The sequence below is a fragment of the Apteryx mantelli genome, chromosome 5 (assembly GCF_036417845.1).
Source record: "Apteryx mantelli isolate bAptMan1 chromosome 5, bAptMan1.hap1, whole genome shotgun sequence".
In the NCBI taxonomy this organism is placed as follows: domain Eukaryota; kingdom Metazoa; phylum Chordata; class Aves; order Apterygiformes; family Apterygidae; genus Apteryx; species Apteryx mantelli.
Window position 1 is genome coordinate 69,159,232 of NC_089982.1, and position 12,008 is coordinate 69,171,239.

The 12,008-nt window shown below is 39.3% G+C and overlaps 1 long non-coding RNA gene across 1 annotated transcript; it reads left to right on the plus strand.

The window, feature by feature from the left end:
* The first annotated feature begins 812 nt into the window (after nucleotides 1-812).
* On the plus strand, nucleotides 813-11,337 carry LOC106498693 (uncharacterized). The gene is made up of 2 exons (XR_001295016.2): nucleotides 813-944; nucleotides 10,214-11,337. It is a non-coding gene; the product is annotated as an uncharacterized lncRNA (long non-coding RNA).
* Nucleotides 11,338-12,008: the final 671 nt, after the last annotated feature.

Genomic DNA, 12,008 nt, shown 5'->3' on the forward strand with positions numbered 1-12,008 from the left:
CTTTGCTGCGGCAAAGACACCTGATGGGAAAGGTGGGAACTGCTCAGTTCTTCCAGGTGAGGACAGGTCAGCAGCTCCTGGGCTTGCTGCAGAAAAGGGAGCAACTTTCCTCCTCTGCCGGAGCCCGCCAAGGGACGATGCTGCGGGGAGGGTTTGCGCCCCTTCCCCAGATCCCGACGGTGCACCTGAGCTGTCGGTGCCGGTGCAAAACAGCCCAGCCGGCCGCAGTCCCTTCGGCTCCCTGGCTGCGGCTTTCCTCCGGCGCGGAGGGAACCGGGGGAGAGGGCGGGGGGAGCCGGAGCAGGAGACGCCACGCAAGCTCCTTCCTTCGCACCCCCGAGTCCCTCCGCTTGAACAATAGGATGACAGCGGCGCACGCAGGCCGGCGCTCTCCCCCGCCGCAAGGTACCTGCCGGCGCCGGCGCCGCGGAAAGTGCTCCCGAAGAACAGCAACAAGCCAAAGCCCGAAGCCAGACCGCGGCGAGAGCTCCCCGCGCGGCTCCGCGGCCGCCCGCGCTGTGCGCCCGCAGGAAGTCGCGCACCGCCCGCGCTGCCGCCGCCGCCGCCTGCCTCGCCCGGCGCGGCCCCGCGGCGCCCCTCGCCCCGCTCCCCCGGAGCCGGGAGCCCCCCCACGCGCCGCCCTATATAGGGGCGGCGGGGCCGCGCCTCCCCGGCCCCGCCCGCGGCGCCCCGCGCCGCGCTCACTGGCTGCGGCGCCGCCCGCCCCGGCCGCGGCGGGGGGGCCGCGCCGCCGATGAATGAAACTTGGGCGAGCGCGGCGGCGGCGGCGGCGGCCGGGCCCGTCCCCCCCCGCCGCCCCGGCGCTGCCGGCGGCCCCGGGCAGCGCTCCCCTCCCGCCGGCCGGCCGCACTTCGTTGCTGCGCGGAGTTTCTCGCACATCCGCGACCTCCGGGCGGAGGGGATGCCCCGGGAGCGGAGAGCAGGTCGGGGGCCGCTGCGGTGCTGGCGTGTTTTGCTCTAAAAGGGGAGGGGCGCGGGGGGGATAAAACGTCATCTGCTGCACTTGTAAATATTTCAGGCATCTCGCTAAGGTTTTTGTGTTTTTATTTTGTACAACAGTGACTAAACAGACAGCAAAGAGGATTTTCTTGCCATTTTCTTCAGTTACAGTTTTGGTGTGAAACACGCCAGAATCTTTCAGAAATTATTTTCAGAAATAAAATAAAATGGGTGTTATTCCATACATTAAACTATGTCGAGTAACAACATTAACACTGCTGTGCTTATTTAAAAAACTGCTTCCATTTCAAAAATCGTATTATAAATACACGCAGTGTTCCTGATAAATTTGCTTGAAGTGTTGTTTGTTGTCATTACATCTTCAGCATTCTTAGAAAAATACTATATCCGTCAGGCTCCTAACCAAATTTTATCAGTTTTTAGTTTTTCTTGCTCGTGAATTCAGTTGCATACGATTTATAACAACTCTTGACACCCCAGTAATAGGTGAAAGTGATTTGTCCTTCATAGATGGCAACCCCCAGCAGGGAGGACTAAGCCATCGGCAAGGTGTAGTTTGTAGATGCTCAAGGGAGTCCAGAGTTTCTTCCATATGACTGGGTCCAGCTGAGTCTCTTCATCCCTGGGGTCCCTGCTGCACAATTCCCTCAAGAGACTTGCTATCTCTTTTTGCCTGTTTCCAAGAGGACAAATTCTGTTCTCAGAAACACAATTTGAGATCACAGTTAATCTGCTGAAGTAGAAGTCAGCAAAGTTACTCCTGACTTCTCTCACTATAGAACATGAGCCAAAATTAAATTTGCTAAAAATGCATGTATCTGGTATAAACTGTTTTTTTTTTTTTGGGGGGGGGGTGATCCATTTTTTAGGACATCGTCCAGTAAATATGATTGTTGCACTGTTCTCAAATTCTGGTGGTATGCATCTTTACATAGGTCTTTACTTACAGAGAAACAGATATACTCCAGGTTTAAATTGGTACAGGATGGAGAATTCAGTGACTGTAAGGGGAATACATCAGGTTCTACATATGAATGCTTTTTGATCTTTTCTCCCCCATTTGATTATTTTAGGTCTTTACAAAGGATTTAGAAAAGATTTTGCAACTTTCTAGCAAGCAACAGAAAAGGAAAAAAAAAAGGACGATATATATTGCTATCATGCCTTAGCTGAAATCCTTTATCTTACAACTTCAGGCAGAGGAAAACCAGAAAATACAAATTTTAACCATTCAATATTATTCATTATTTGTTTTAAGAACCAAAAATGTACTTAGTGCTGTAGAAGACACAAGGAAAAGAAATAATAGTCTTTTTAATACAGTAATACTCAGAAAATCTGAGTCAATTCTTGAAGTGTATTAAACAAGCATTGGTAAACTACTCTATGTGCAGCTGATTCAAAATTTAAACTGGTCTTAATTTAATATAATTCATTTTTAAAGTGAAGTATACTTAGTACAAGTAAGATCGATTTTTATTTCTATTTGGGAGGTTTATTGATTTTTAACATACCCACCTTTGAAGCATACCTTTCATTTATTCAGACTGATTTTCCTGAGTGTCATGCCTGCCAGCATATTGAAACTCTCTCTTTGTGATCCTAACGCTTTAACATGAGAACTCCCAAAGTCCTGAAATCTTAGTCTGAAGACTAGGCCTTCTGTCAGACATGCTCTAATATCACTTCTGGGTACAAACCTTGCCTGCGGAGTACCCCCTGGCATGCCTCAGTCGCCTGCGGAGTGGCCTCCCTAGATCCTAAGACCCTTCCAAAGTGATGAAGAAAAATAGTCCTGAAGAGGAAAAAGCTGGAGGAAATATATAATGACCAGACATGTTAAAAGAAAGCAATTACAAACAATCATCAGTGGAAGGGTAGAAATGTTGTTGCAGCCACTTCAGAAAAGCGATAGTTAATATTGACAGCGGCTAAAAGGAGTTTTCTGTTTTCCATAGTTCACTGTACTTATTCTGTTTTCCATATTTCAGTGTTCTGCCTTTCAGAAGATAATCTGAAGGGATATCTCGAAAAGGCAATAAGATCAGAACTATTAGAATAACAACATCAAAGTCAATAGTAAGAGGTAATATCTCCAGAACAGGAAGCAGAACGTCAAAATAGTAACAGCTGCTGCTCACAGTTGAGGTTGGTAACACCGGGCATACACAGCTATGTGCTGTAGGGATATGTGAGTGCATCAGGATAGCCTTATAAACACAGAATGCCCTAAAGATACTGAAACAAATGACTAATCAATTTGTAAATAACTGAAGGTTAATAAGGTGATAGAAAATGGCCAATAGAGGTATATCAAGAATAAACAGTATAAACTAGTCTCGTTTCCTTCTTTGACAAGGTAACTAGCCTCATGGGTAAGGGGAAAGTATGATAGATGCTGACATTAGCAAGTCATTTTCTGCCATGCACATAACATTCTTCTAGGCAAACTACATTATAATCAAGATTTAATTGCTGGAATGTGGACACTTAACAGAGTTTAAAAAAACAAAACAAAACTCCAAACTCTATATTCAGAGAATGGTTGATGGTCAATCTGGGAGTATATAGAAAGAAGACTCTTTTAAAAAGCTGTTAAGGCTAACATGCTATTGAATGATTCCATTAGTGACTGAAAATTAAGTGCAACTATTAAAGGATGATACCAGAATGGAACGGGATGTTAGCAGTTTGAAAGGCAGGACTACAATTCTAAATTTTCTCAATAAACTAGAGAAAATACATGAAGTCAGTAAAACGTAATTCAATCAAGACACAAACATAATATTGCACTCAAGAAAGAAATTCAAATGCATAAATACAAAATAACTAGCTAGGCAGCAGCACTCCAGAGAAGGATATGGGGATGAAAATGGATCATCTTAAATTTGTGATAAACTATGGACATTCCATTACAAAAAGGCAAACATTCTGATGAGGTATATATTGCATATGGGAGGTGACCATTCTGCTTTTGTCATTTGCTTCACTTATGCTTGGATTTCACATAACAAGTTGGTATTATTTCAAGATAGCTAAGGAATTACCAGTTAAAAGTGTTGGGTCCCATTCAACCAAAGACTAATTTTTGTTTATGTTCCTAGTCAATTAAGGAGCTCTATGAAAGGTTGCCCAGCCAGCAAAAGTCATGTGATACTTTATATTATTTGAGAAATCTACCTATACTACATTAAGAATATGAATGTCCAAAGAATAAACAATTGTGATACTGAAGGTTTAAGGGAGAATGCAGGAAGTGCTTCAGCAGAAAAAAACATGAGAAGATAAAGTGGTCTAACAAATTGTAAATCTTTTTCCCAAGTTCTTATGCAAAAGATAAAACAATTCCTTTCAATATTTACATGAAACCCAGATTTAAGTGCTTTATAGTCAGCATTTATTATGGTGTTTCTTCACCCACCTGTAAAATATAATTTGTCCTAGCAAAGTCTTTAATGCTTACCAGTGACCACTCAGGTGCTATCGAATGTAGAAAATCTGATGGCTGTAGTATGTTCAATATCCTCCTAGGCTGGCGGATCTAGTGCCCTACCATCACAAGTAACCAAGAAAATGCCATCTTCAAACAATTCGGGTTTGGCTTCATTTTGGCTATTTGCTAACAGAAGCTTTCTAATTTTCACAGTAAGTGTAGTCATACTACTTTATACTCATTTGTTTTTGTGTTAATGTCTGGTATTTAAGTGAAATTGTTGCTTTCCTCCCCTGGGGATTGCTACCCTGATATAGTTATAAACAGAGAACGTATCCTCTCTCACAACCTCCATTTTGTCAGGCTTCCTTTGGTGTGTCTGAATCTGAGAATAAAATAGCTTCACTTCACGAGATTAGCTATTACCTATTCCAGCAATGCAACTCTCAACTTACTTTCATTGTCAATTAAAGCAGAGCTAGAACATTGTTCCCGGCATGAAAGTATAAACTACTACTGATTTTTTAAATCCTTATATAATGAGCTTGCCAAGTCTTTTTCAGCTTCTCTTGAAAGCGTTGTAGAGTCATACCTGCCCCATCATAATTGGAGAGATTTCTCCCAGTTCACCAGGTGGTTGTTAATGTCACTGAACACCTAGAAAACAACAGTATTTTAGATTTCGTATAGTTTTTCCTTCCCTTCCAGGGTCCATAGTGAATGGATTAATTGATGATGGCCAAATTTTCCTTCATTTTTAAATTAAGATGGCTTTGAAAGCAAAAGAACAGTGGGAAACATTTTGCACAAGCATGGACAGTCATTGTATTACTTCTCTTTGCCTTTCTATAAGGGAAACTGGAGTCCAGTAACTGTTAACTCCATCTGTTGACAGTACCAAGGAAGGCAGTGCTGAACTGCCTTCTGTCCTGTCTCTGAAGAAAGACGCTATTCCACCAGAAAAATCTCTGCCCTGAAATCTTCCAGTGCACATATCTGCTGAAACAGCTGTATCCATTGGTCTTGCCGTTACCTGACATGCACAGGATACCTCTATATTTCTTTGGGATTTTGCTTTTTTGCAGGGTGGGGGAGGGAGCAGAGGAAAAGGTTGGGATTTTGGGAGGTATTTTTGGAGCAAGAAAGGAGAAACTGCTTATAAAAAGTCAGACTTGTTAAGGATACTTGGAATGCTAAAATCTCTCAAACTTTTCTGGCATGGAAGCAAAAAATTGTTATAACCTGCTTTTGTCTAAGCATACAAAAGCTTTCTGGCACTCACTATTTTTATTGTTTTATATTTTAATATTTTATTTATTTTTATTGTTTTACTTCCTTTTTCTTATCATTACATAGGATGAGGTAAATGTATTTCAGTTGTGTCAGATTAGGTTTGAAACAGCATCAGTCCTAGAGAGGACACTGGAGAATCTTTATGTTCTGCTTATAGCTTAAAAATAAACATGTGAGAGCATTTTTTTTTATTTCCTGAAAGGAAGTGGCTTTTCTCAATAGATAACTTAGAAAGGCATTTTCTAGAGAAATATTATTTAGCTATTAAAACTGGTAGGTATTTTCAGCTGGGTATATTCCGATCATGAACAATTTTTGACTCATTAGCCACAACCTTTGAAGAACAATGCTTTAATGTGAACATGAAATATATCTCTCCTCACCATGTTGGTGACTCAGAGTTTCCACCAAAATATTTTTGCTTCTCACCCTCCCATTCTTTTTGTGTACCTGGCACTTTGCTCTACTCTCTGAAAACATAAAGCACAAGAGACAGGGAAGGCTTTACTGTAGAAGCAGTTCCACAAGGATAAATCTAGTAGAAAAGAAAAGATTCTCTAAGCAGAGCAAGTGGATGACCCCCAAATATTTATTTTAAATCAGGCAGTGTTAAGGATGCATGCCCTTTAACACTCGCAGTCTGCATTATCGAACAGCTCATTTTCAGGCAGAATGAAGCAGACTCAAATGTGGCTGCAAAGCACAGTCAGATGCTCACAAAGAGGAGCTGCCAGGCCAGCAATCAGCCCTCTTGAGCAAATGGCATGAGTACGAGGAAGGATCGAGGCCTTTTTTCACCTTTCCTGCTCAGTTACACCTGCTGGATGAAGTAAAGATGTTAGATGATGAAGACTACAGCCAGAAGAAAGGCATAAATATATACTTTCATTTCCCAGGAGCATGTGGAAAGGATAGAAATTAAATTTAATTCAAATTTCTGAATTACAGAATTTTTCACTGCCCAAAGCTCCACTGCGAGCAGCATATATTAAGGGTACAGGGTAAAAGTTTCACTGCAGCCATTTAGAAAAATATATATTGAAAAATATTTATTCTGTATATGTGTGTCTTAGCACCTTTGCACAGCTATAGTGAGAATCCTGAAACTAATTCTAAGACAAAATGGTAGCATGAAAGTGAAAAGAAAGAGGGAATTTTTTTCAGATGAACAGTCCTCTCACTCAAAAATGAATTAATCACACAGCTCCAGTCTCCAGCTACCTGAGGCATCTGTAAGCAGAAACTTTGGATATGACCTGGGAAAAGTAAGAAAAGAAGGACATTTTACTATGTGGGAGCTTGTTATAGTCCCCTAGGGTTGAAGTCAGATATGGATAAAGACCTTCAGTGTTGCTAGAATGATTACTATTACTAAGAATTGTGTGATTCTGTTATAGATTGCTGCTAGCATTGGGAGAAACCGGATATTCCTGAATACAATAAATTTCATCATCAAGCAATTACTGAACCAGCAAGAGGCGGTTCAACTGGTTTAAATTTGTTTGGTATTTTATGAAGAATTTCTAGAAGAACTGGCCACAGAAAATAACAGTGGATTGCATTATTGATTCTGTTTAACATAAATGAAGATAAGCAAAAACATGTGTGAGGTCATTGATTATAAAATGGCTAACTTTGATAAATTAGGGAAACTAATTTATGAAGCCAGCTGCTCTGAGAACTCAGATGCCTTAGAAAGAGGAAGGCTTGAAATTGCTTTTAGTGAACAGCATAATTTTGAACCTGTATTCCAAGGAAGTAAAAATGGTTAGGGACAATGGTTTCAGATCTAAATTTATGTATAAGCACATGAGAAAACACATTAAATGAAAGCAGAGGTGTCAGACTTTAATGTGTATTGTAATTTATAAATAAAAACACAATGTTTATGTCAATACCAATGAAGAAAAAAGGAAGAAGTGGGCTCCACTGACAACAAGGTGAAACTGAGTGTATACTAGATGTACTTGAAAACAGAAAAAAACACTTTGTCTATGCTTCTAGGACCTTGATCATAGACAAAAGGTAAACCCAGGTGTGGAACTGGATATTTAGCTACACATTTAGGTTATATGAAAAAGAACTACAATGATTATGGGACCACAATTCACTGTGATGAAGAAAAGCAGCCAGGATCCTAGGATATGTTGGTAAAGGTCACTTGAAAAAATTCTTATGCTCCTGGGCTGAAGAGGAATATCACTCTATCTCTGTATGCTAGCTTGCATCTGAGGATATTCTGCAAGTATGACCAAAGAACAAATAGTTATGTTTCGGAAAATACAATTGAATACAAGTAGTTTTTTGCAATTTTGGATAGGAGAATGAAGATTATTTCATCCAATTGAAATTGCAACTTTTTAAAAATATATTTTTAAGGTAGGAACAATGGATTTAAACAGACTTACCTCAGCGCTTCAAAGACTAAGACATTTGTATAGTTCTAAACATAGGAATAATTTTTTTGAAATCTACAGAGATACTATCTTCTTTCTAAAACTGTGGACATGTCTGATTCCTCTCATTTAGGATTAGAGATCATGGAAAAATTTAACTCAAAACTGGAACTACCCCAGTATCCTGATAACATGGGTACTATTGACCAGAATTCAGTTATGTAAAACTGTGTGTCTCATCTGAAATATATCACTTTGGCCAGCACAGTGGGCCTGATACTAAATCAGAATATCAATTCAGTAATGAGTAAGAAGCTCCTCATTTGGCTCTTCTACTAACATCTACATAATCATAAATACTGTGTGGTTGCCTTTCTAACAAATATGAACACAACTTCATGTAAAGTACAAAATAGGAGTTTAACAAGTTAGATGGAAATACTTCAGGTTTCTCTTCATAGGCATATAAAGATCTTACAATCAAATGAAAGGAATGAAAATACAGCTTACCTATACTGTTTGTTTGAACATAGATTCACTTTGCCCATGGCATCAGTGCAAAATACTCCTTTGCCACATCAGAGAAATGTTTAGCTCTCTGTTAACAAAGTGATTAGGAATGAAAAGAACTTCACACCTACATTTGAAACAGGAAGAAAGTTGTATGAAATAGAGGACTTTTTATTTTTCTACTATGTATGAATAAAAATTTAAGTACTCCAAAGTATTTACTCCCCTAGTATCACTTTTTAACCATTTCCGTAACTGCTGACTTCCCCAGAACCAGTCTTTCAAAATCTACTAACAAGCTCTTTGGTCAGGACTTAGCTTATTACAACAAGAGCAAGACAGGCACACTGAAAAATTATTTTAAAAATGCTAAGAGTTCCTGATTATTTTGGCCTGGAAACTCCATATTACCACCTCTCTCATTGTCATTTTGCAAGCTTACTTGCACTAAATGATTTCCTTAAGCTAGTAAATGCTGAATTTACAAGACAGTCTTCACCTCGATCCTCCTCTCCACACTGTAACTGCTGGTCCTGCATAGGCCTGCTGGGTTGTTGTGGTTTCTCAGTCCTGCTGTGGTTTTTATTTATTTAATCATGTTGGTTGCTTGTATTATTAAAGTCTCTCATTGGGGCAATATTATTGTACAGGAGTGTTGATTTAAAGTGAAGCCTTTCTGAACACGCAAATTCGCTGTCTATAGCCAGCAGAAGGCAGACCAAAATACTCTACACTCCTATAGTCAATTTGAATGCAATGCTCTGATATTTTATCTATCCCAGAAAACCTCAATGGGACCCATGAATTATAGATCACCAGTACAGAGGTTAACAGCTGGAAAAAAAAATACTTGCTTGCCATCAGTAGTATCTGAATCATCACACATATTTCTTGTTCAAAGCACAGGCAAGAACTCCAGTGTCTCTGTTACTTCAGTCCTCGGGGTATGCGTATTGTGATAATAAAAGCAAACACATTCTCCACAGGACCCCACTTCTTGCAGTACACAGAATGAGTGGCATTTAGCTAATGAACAGTATTTTGCTTTTCCCTTATTGTTCATTGTGTGGTCAGTGGTGTTTCTCAGTCCCCATGTTGTTTTTGTATGTACGCTAATCATATCCCACACTGAAAACAGAATAGTGAATTTCCTCCTGAATTTTTTGCATGTTACTTGTCACTATAAAATCTGTTATACTTCATAAATGTTTACCACAACTATATGAGATGTGAAGGTATTATTTAATCACCATTCTGTATGTGCAAAGAAATTAAAGTCAGAAGTTTTTGCTAAGTTTTGGGTGCCCAACTTGAGATACCTAAGATGACACAAAGTTTTAGTCACTAACATCATACAGCTTCTATTTTACATTGTTTGTACCTCATTGGAGTCACAAGCAAGACTTCAGTTCCCCGTTTTCAGTTTCGGTGTTTGAATCTCAGTGGACAGGGTTTGCAGCAATTCAGTGCAGTTTCAGGGATAAAAGAGACTCAAATCTGAGTTAGAGTATGTCCAGTTTAAGAAGATTCTTGGGGAAAATAAGTTGTTACAAAAAAAGTGCAGTTTTTTAAAGATTTATCTGGTTTGATCTCCATCCAGATTTAGACAGAAGACGACACTTATTCTTCGCTTGCTTTGACAAGGACTATTCCCACCATGACTGAAATTCAAGACTTTTCTTCAAATCATGGGAAAGCAAAGCTTTTCAAAAGGGATGAAATCTTACTGCAAACCCCCCCCCCCAAACAAAAAGAAACAAGAAGAAAAAAAAAGAATAAAAAACTCTCAGCCCCAAATCCTGAACCACTTTGAAAGTGCTCCTAAAAATTAAGTGTGAAATAGTCACATAGAATTTCTGTTAAGTGGTTGGAGTCTGGCAAAGTTTATAAGCCAGTATAAAGAAAGCCTGGTATTGACATATAGTACTACCAGTCCTGCATGTAATATAAAAAGTATAGTCAGTACTTACTCCTCCTTATACAGGGAACTCCTTTTCTTTTCCAGCAACTTCAACTTACTATTCTTCAATCAGCCATGGTATCCATCTAAAATTTATTCCTATTGAGAAGTGACCTACCTTATTCTCCATCCATTCTTGTGCTTCCTTTTGCAAGATGTCTTGACAGATCATTGTGGACACAGCTGAGAGGGCAAAAGGGCATCAAATTGATGAGCAAAACTAATTACTTAGACTTAAGATGAAAGAGGGTAGACAATGTAAACCAGATCATTGCTTTTGCTTATAAATGTAAATTATCACTATGCCCTGTAGCCTCCAAAACAAGACATTAAGTCTCATGAATAAAGAACCTCAGCTGTCATAACTGCTTTGCAAGGAGTGAGGTTAGAAGGACAGAAGAACAAAGATAAGAACTAAATAACCAGAAGATGACAGGAGAGACTGAAGAGGGAGCTGGAAGAGGAGATGTGGAATCATCCTAGAATCAGGCTTTTCAGCAGAAAATTCCCAGAAGCTGCTTGCTCAGCTGAGGAACTGACTAGCATGAGGAAGAAAAGAGAGCTGAGCCAAGTCGTTGTCATTTAATAAGCACACTGGATAGACCACTCTCATCCATTATTTCTCTTCTGCGCCTATCAAAGCTGTTCCAGTTACACCTCATACTGCTCATTTCAAACAAAGCCAAAGTCAGCAAACCATTTAAGCAAGGGCTTAAGTTCATTTTTACTCTTCACTTAATAAAGTTTACAAAACATTGAACCAATATTCTGCAACTCACTTCTATTTCTCATACTTAAATGTAATTCTTAGCTGCTTTGCTTAGTAGGGATGTTTCAGGGTTGTAACACAAAAGAATATAAACTCAAAATGGAGTGAATTCTTGACCTCACTGAAGCTGAGGGTAAAACAAATTGTTTTCATGTGACTATGATTTCATCAGTCTATTTGCCTTAATTTCTAGCTGTTGTTTATATTTATGTGCATTTAAAACATTTCACTGGTATGGGAATCTCCTATAAAAAAAGCTTGTAGTAGTAAATTTTTCACACTCTAAATCTTTATTTTAAATGGAAACTTTATAGGAAACTATATTAATACTATAAACTAAAATGAAAAATTTTACAGAAAAAGGAATACTAAAATACTGAAAAATGCTAAAACATTTTAATAATTTCAAAACCTCATAAAGGCCACAGCGTAATTTTCAGCCAAAATATTTCTAAAACTGGCAGCCCACAATAACCCTGGAACACCCATGCGGAAATATGTTTTTAATTTTAGAGTAAATATTTTTTCCCATACACCCAAGTGTTTTCTTTAAATAGGGTAAGGCAGCCTAAAGTAAGGAGGAAGTTAGGCATTTCTGTCATGCAATTAAAAATGAGTTAGATATAGCTACAGTCAAAGTGATTTCTATGCTACATTTGAAAAGTT